Here is a 6670-nt window from a genome sequence, read left to right as displayed (position 1 = left end):
TACAGAATAATTTCAAATAATTGATATAGATATCTCACCTTCAAGGAAGTGGAGTGTAATTTCCAACTCCTTATGTGTGGGCTGTTTATAGTGACTCCCTTCCAGAGTACTGTATGGAAAGGGAAAAAAGAATAACGTTATAGTAGAGAATCTGACAAGCAATACCTCAGGCAGGTGATCAAGGTCAACATGAACAGTGAAAAGTCATACTGATAGTATGTACCCTCGATACATTGTGATAAAAATAGCACTTCATCTCTGTGTTTTTCCTCTTACAAAAAACAAAATCTCAACCTAAGCAAGAGTAAAACAATAGATGGATCCCAGTTGAGGGTCATTCTGCAAAACAGTACTCTTCAAAAACTGTCACACACAGGAGACTTCCGGCCAAGATGGAGGTCTAGACTGACACGCTCCATCTCCCTCCACAACTAAGAAGGACTACAACTACTGTAAAACCAGAAATAACCAGAAGTTCAAGAAAATAAATGGAAGTCCAATGTATGAAGTTATAAAGAAGTGGTGCTCATCTGGATGGGTAGAAGGGGCAAAGCCAGGGTGGAGAGGTCAGGCTGTGCTGGCGGTGGCAGCAGCGGCAATGGCACCGGGACAGTGGTAAGCACAGACACCCGTATTTAAGGGGAGGTGAGAAGCACTTGTGGAGCACCCCCAGGTGCAGACCAGACCCGTCAGCTTGTGAGTCCAACACTGGGGAAGGCAGACCCTCATTGCCTTGGACTATGAAGCCTGGAGGGGGTGAGGATGGAGGAGGAGGCTCCCAGTCTCTCAGCAGAGAGCAAACATCAGGAGTCCATCTTGGACCCCCACCCCCATAGAAAATGCCACAGTGTGGTGAGAGGGTCACCCAGTTGTGACAAGTGCACAGGGTTCTCCCCCCCCCCCCCATAGCGTAGGAGGTGTGACAGTCCCACTCAGGAAGGAAAGGTAAATACAAAATTGTCAAGATGGCACAGATTGTGATAGAGATCTCGGTGACGCAGCTGACCAGCAAATATCTAATCTAACGAAGCGGCAGATAGGAAATCTTTCTGAGGCACAGTTCAGAGCTTTGGTTATATGAATGCTTACAAACCTAACAGCAGGTCTTAAACAGGATGAGGAAAGAATGAAGGCTATTCCTGCTGAAATGAACAAAAACACATATGAAACTACTGGTGAGGGAAAGAAAACCAGGGATCAAATCAACAAATTGGAACATAGGGAAGGAACAGTCAACCATGCAGAAAGATGGAACAAAAAATGAGGAAAATGAGGAGAGGCTCAGAAACCTAAGGGATAGCTATAAGTGGGCCAACATCTGAATCATAAGGTTGCCAGAAGGTGAAGAAGGAGAACTAGAAATTGAAAAATTATGTGAAAAAATAATGAAACAGAACTTCCCTAACTTGGGGAAGGAAAAAGACATAGAGGTTCAGGAAGCACAGAGAGTTCAAAAAAACTGAACCTAGGGAGAATCACACCAAGACACATTATAATAAAAATGTCAAAAATTAAGGATAAAGAGAATCTTAAAAGCAGCAAAAGAGAAGAGAATTACATACAAAAGGGTCTCAATAAGACTATCAGCTGATTTCTCAAAAGAAACTACAGGCAAGAAAGGACTGGCAAGAAATATTCAAAGTAATGAAAAGCAAAAACCTACAACCACAATTACTCTATCCAGTGAAGCTGTCATTCAGAATAGAAGGGCAGAGAAAGTGCTTCCAGGACAAAGTAAAACTGAAGGAGTTCATCAGATCCAAACCACTGTTATATGAAATGTTAAAGGGATTTGTTTAGGAGAAAGAGGATCAAAACTATGAACATTAAAATGAAAACTATATCACGACTACCAACAACGGAAGCTAGGGAACTGAAACAAAGGCAAACTAAGTAGGTAACGAGAGTGGGAAAAGAATTATAGATATGGGAACATTATGGGGGAAGGTCAGCAGGGAGGGAGAAGGGGGGAAAGGGAGGGAGATGGTAGAGGAGTTAAGAAGCATAGTAGGAGGGCGTGGAGTAGCCAGAAAGATGTTGAGAAGAACTATATGCACAACCAATGGGCATGGATTAAGGGTGGGGGGACAACTGGAGGGAGTGGGGTCACTGGGTGGAGGGGAACAAAGGGAAAAGAAATTGGGACAACTGTAACAGCATAATCAATAAAGCACTTTTTTTTTTCCAGAAAACTGTCAAGGTCATCAAACAAGGAAAGCTTCAGAAGCTCACAGTGTAGAGGCCCCTGAGCCCTGGCTAGGTAGATCAGTCAGTTGGAGCATCATCCTATACACCAAATAGTTGTGGGTTCCATCCTGGTCAGGGAACATACCTAGGCTGTGGGTTTGATCACTAATTGGGGCATGTACAGGAGGCAACCAATAGGTGTTTTCTTTCCTTTCTTCTTTCCTTTCTTTCTTCCTTCCTTCCTTTCTTTCTTTCTTTCTTTCTTTTCTTTTTTTTCTTCCTTTCTTTTTTCTTTCTCTCTTTTTTCCTTTTATTTCTTTCCTTTTCCTTCCTTCCTTCCACTCCCTCCCTCTTTCTCCTTTCCTTCTCTCTAAAATCAATAAGTATATCCTCATGTGAGGATTTTTTAAAAGGAGAGAGAGAGAGATTTGCCTCAAAATTAAACATACTGTGGTATCCTGGAAAAGGAAAAGGACATTAGGTAAAAACTGAGGAAGTGGGACTAAAATAAGAACTTTAATAATGTATTAATTAATTATAACAAACAAACTACACATTATTAAGATATTAATAATAGAGAAAACTGGGTACAGAATGTAGGTGAACTCTGTACTATTTTATCAATTATTTTGTAAGTCTAAAACTGTTCTAAAAAGTAAAGTCTATTTAAAGTACAAAATAGAAACTTTCAGCCAAGATGGAGGCATAGGTAGACATGCTTCACCTCACTCCAAAACCAAATACAACTATCTCAAAACTGAAACAACCAGAACTACCAGAAAATCAAACTGCATGGAAGTACAACAAACATATAAAGAAGTAATACGCATCCAAACATGTAGGAGGAGTGGAGAGGATGTGGTGTGGTGGTGGTGGTGGTGGCAGCGGCGGCAGTGGCAGCAGCAGCAGAAGCAAGGCAGTGGCTGTGACAGGCCAGCAGAAAATGCAGTCACTCATGATAAAAGTTAGGAGGGACATCTCAGAGTGATCACAGTCTCAGGCTAGACCACGCAGCTCATGGCTCCAGCAGCACCAGCACTGGGGAAAATAAAGCCTCATTGCTTCTGACTGTGTAAACCAGTGGGGGTTGGGGAGGCAGAAGAAAATGCCAGTCTCTCAGCAAAGTCTATTTGTTTAGAGGGCCCTAATGATGCTAGAATGTCCACCAACCCACCCACTATGGGAACCACAACCAGGGCAACAGCTAGAGGGGCACCAGTCCCATACAGGAAGCAGGAGAAGTGCCTGGAAAAGAGGGAGAGTGTTGAGCAAGCGGCATTTTTTCCTCTTTGATGCCTCCCCTACATACAGCACCACAACGTGGTGAGATGGGTCACCCCGCAATGAATAATACCTAAGGCTCTGTCCCTTACAATGTAACAGGAGCAACAGCTCTACCTAAGATACAGAGGCAAACACAAGAGGCTGTCAAATTGAGAAGACAGAGAAGTATGGTCCAAAAGAGGGAACAGAACAAGTTTCCAGTAGGAGAACTAAGCAACAAGGAGATAGCCAACCTAACAGACACCAAGTTTAAAACACTGGTGATAATGAAGCTCACAGACTTGACAGACATGATTGAGTATGGCAAACATATAAGTGAAGAAGGGAAGGCTATGCTAGTTGAAATGAAGGAAAATCCACAAGAAACAAATAGTGAAGGGAAGGAAGCCAAGTTCAAATCAATTATTTGAAACATAAGGAAGAAATAAACAGAAAACCAGTACAGAATGAAGAAACAAGAATTGAGAAAGAAAAGAGGAGAGGCTTAGGAACCTCTGGGACAACTTTAAACATGCCAGCATCCAAATCATAAGAATGCCAGAAGAAACAGAGGAAGAGCAAGAAATTGAAAACTTATGTGAAAAAAAATAGTGAAGTACAACTCCCCTAATTTGGCGAAGAAAATAGACATACAAGTCCGGGAAGCACAGAGAACCCCAAACAAGCTAGTCCCAAAGAGGACCACACCAAGACACATCATAATTAAAATATTAAAGGTTAAAGATAAAGAGAGAATTTTAAAAGTAGCAAGAGCAAAGAAAAGTTATCTACAAAGGGTTGCCTATAAGACTATAAGCTGATTTCTCAAAAGAAACTTTGCAGGCAACAGGCACTGGTAAGAAGTATTCAATGTGATTAAAAGCAAGGACCTACAACCAAGACTATTCTATCCAGTAAAGCTATCATTTAGAATGGAAGGGTATATAAAGTGCTTCCCAAACAAGGTAAAGCTAAAGGAGTTCATCATCACCAAGTCATTATTATATGAAATGTTAAAGGGACTTATTTAAGAAAAAGAAGATCAACAGTATGAACATTAAAATGACAACAAACTCACAACTATCAATAACAGAATCTAAAAAACAAAAACAAATGAAGCAAGCAACCAGAATAGGAACAGAATCACAGGTATGGAGAATATTTGGAGGGTTATCAGCTGGGATGGGGAAGGAGGAGAAATGGTGCAGGGATGAAGAAGCATAATTGGTAGGTACAAAATAGACAGGGGAATGTTAAGATTAATATAGGAAAGGGTGAAGCCAAAGAACTTACATGCACAACCCATGGACATGAACTAAGGGGGGTGGGACTGTTAGAGCGAAGGGGGGTACTGGGCAGAGGGGAGCAAAGGGGAAAAAATTGGGACAACTGTAACAGCGTAATCAATAAAATATACTTAAAAAAATAAAGTACGAAATAAATATTCTATCTTCTCAGGTTCCATCTTTGTCAGCAGGATCCCACACACAAAGGAATAACAGAGCAGAGCCTTTCACTAGCAGGACAAAACTTTCTTTATGTGTCTAAAACCTTGTTATATTCTGCTTCAACATATGGTTAAAGACATTTTCTTATATCGGATTTTAACTTTTCTGTTGCACTGAACCAATTTTAGAAAGATGAAATGTAATAGGATAATGGTCCTGTCCTGCTAGTTTGGTGTCTAAACAAACACAAAAGTGCAGTTTGGGGTTCATAGGTCATCAGCAGCCCCTGTGAAAAGAGCTCTAGAGTTTAGACAACACTGTGATTTAACAGTGTGATAGTGTAACTCTCAGACTGCTGCTCATGAATCAGACAGGAGCATGGCTAGACAAGATGTGGCCATGTTAATGGGCCTTCCCAGCAAACTACTGTTGTCTTGATCATCCTCCCTGACTGGCCATTCTTCTCTCTAGCCACATCCAGTTCAATTTTGATGTTGACTTCATGGCCATTTTGTGTGTGTATCTACCTCAACCTGTTTCCAGGTTGATAGTCTAGTCTTTGCTAGCAAAAAAGCCAAAGTAACTTTGGAGAACAGCAATAGAGTTATATATCAAGATAGTAGCTAACATTTATTGAGTGATTTTTCTATGACAGACATTATGATAAAGACATTTCATATATGATCCAATTTTATTCTCTGTCGAAAGATGTGGGCACAACTGAGTGCCTGAAACAAAGAGCTGAAATTAATGCTAACCAAGGGGCACATGTGCTCATAAACTGCAGTGTCTGAGCAGAGCAAAGAGCTGCAGTTACACAGGGTTGAGCCAGCATCAAGTTCAGACTCTGGTACATGTTCAACACCATATATATATATATATATATATATATATATATATATATATATATATATGGAGAGAGAGAGAGAGAAAGAGAGAGAGAGAGAGAGAGAGAGAGAGAGAGAGAGAGGGAGGGAGGGAGGGAGGGAGGGAGGGAGAGAGAGAGAGAGAGAGAGAGAGAGAGAGAGAGAGAGAGAGAGAGAGAGAGAATTTAAGGAATTGACTCACAATTATGAGGACTGTCAGGTCAGAAATCTGTAGGGCAGGCCCATAGGCTACAAATTATGACAAAAGTTGTTTTGCAGTCATAAGTTCTGCAGGAGAGCAGGCTGAAAACTCAGGCAGTGTTTCTTTGTTGTAGTCTTTAGGTAAAATTGCTTTTTCTTTGAACAACCTGTCTTCCCTCTTAATGCCTTCAACTGATTGAATGAGGCCCATCCACCTAATAGAGGGATGGAGGGTAATCTGCTCTACTCAAAGTCTACTAATTTAAATGTTGATTCCCATCTATAAATACCTTTACAAAGACCTAGAGTAAAGCTTGCCCAAACAACTATGCACCATAGCTTAGCTGTATGACCTCATCAAATTAACCATTACACTTAATAAAGTTAGATTAAAGGGTCCAGTAATACTTAGCTAGAAAAAGAGACTTGGATGGGACATGATAAAATCTAGAAATGTTTGTAGTAACCTTGTTCAGAGGTGGCATTAAGTAGTACAGTGTTGAGTTTAGGGACATGGTCTTCAGACAAAACTGAAAATAGTGCATATGACAATGGGTTTTGCCAGAGCTCACACAGCTGTTTAGTGAGAGTGGGGCTTTTGACTCAATTATTTTGTGCTCTGTGAAGATCAGGTAAGCAGTTCCTTTTGGGGGATGGTTTAAGGGCTGTAGTTCCTTCCCTTCTCCTTTTATTCAGGGGCAAATG

Source organism: Furipterus horrens, unplaced genomic scaffold, assembly GCF_987537825.1.
Source record: "Furipterus horrens unplaced genomic scaffold, mFurHor1.1.pri manual_scaffold_3, whole genome shotgun sequence".
Taxonomy (NCBI): domain Eukaryota; kingdom Metazoa; phylum Chordata; class Mammalia; order Chiroptera; family Furipteridae; genus Furipterus; species Furipterus horrens.
Note: the sequence above shows the minus strand (reverse complement) of the source record.